Genomic DNA, 1,269 nt, shown 5'->3' with positions numbered 1-1,269 from the left:
GAAACAACTACATTTTTATTCCCTTGCATTTGTTACGTTCACAAGCAAACATAATGTAAGGAGAAAACATGCCAAATGACCAGAGGGCGACACTGTTATTTGTTTCAGCTTTGTGTTAAGCCCTAAATTCCCAGAAGATATTGTGAGTGGATTATGCAATTCCTGAAAGTGTTCAGAGAAATATTGGCAGTACGATTGATGTAAGTTCAGCAGAAACGGAAAGGGGTTTTTCAAAGATGAACATAGTATGTTCAGAGAAGCTGTCCAACTGTTTCAAACACAAATCTATCAAACACAATGACTATTGTCTAATCGGCCTACCTCTAAAGGAATGGGATGCTACTCCTACCATGAAAAGATGGTTACAGGTAAATCACACAGGAGACGATACTCAGATAAAAGCGAAGAATATTGCAGGTGAGGACTCCATTAAAGAAGCAAAATGGAAATATTTTAGTAACAATTTTATTAGTTTGTCAGGTATTAATTAAAATTTTCATCCCTCGTAATATAATTTTGTGTACCTCTTTTATTGTTCTTATTTAAGTATTAACGGTGTGAAATGAGACACTACCTCTTGGTAAATCTTTTTATGTACTTAAAATGGTCATTAGGGCAGTGAATTGGTTGCGAAATTATTTGAATCCCACCATGGCTTGGCAGGCTTTCATTGGCTATGTATTAGAGCTGACATTCTGCGCACCAGGTTTGCAGAAGAATGTGGACAACAGTGAAAGCCCCAATCCCATTTGTGGAGTCCCCGCGGGGATTAGGCCTCCACTGAATTCCTTCAGAACATTAACCAAGGAAGGAGCCCTGGTGGTGTCTTGGGGTCAGCAGTTGAAAACCAACAGCTTCTCCTTGGGAAAAAGACTGAACTTTCTATTCCTATAAAGAGACGTCGTCTCAGAAACTCGCAGCGACACCTCTACCCTGTAGGGCCAATGTAGGTCAGCGTCTACTTGACTGAAGTGCGCTTTTTCGTTTTATTGTCTAGGGGTCTTGCCCTCAGACACAGTGCATTAGGCAGTAGATTGCCTCTAACTCCCTAACCAGCCGGTAGGGGCAGGTTTTCTTGAGGGAGTTGCCTCGGTGTGTCCTGATGGAGACTATCGTCCTGGGGTCACATGGTCATGAGTCATGCCCTGATTGCCTTGGTTGGAAGGCCCTGGACCAATCTTGTAAGTTTTTCTGTCTCCCCTAATGTATGTGCCCCAATCATGGTACCATCCCCACTTCTGCAATCCCATTTGTCACTGTGATGTATTG

This window comes from Echinops telfairi, unplaced genomic scaffold (assembly GCF_000313985.2).
Source record: "Echinops telfairi isolate 266 unplaced genomic scaffold, ASM31398v2 ScPeMD7_7424;HRSCAF=8462, whole genome shotgun sequence".
In the NCBI taxonomy this organism is placed as follows: domain Eukaryota; kingdom Metazoa; phylum Chordata; class Mammalia; order Afrosoricida; family Tenrecidae; genus Echinops; species Echinops telfairi.
This window is presented reverse-complemented; position numbering follows the sequence as displayed.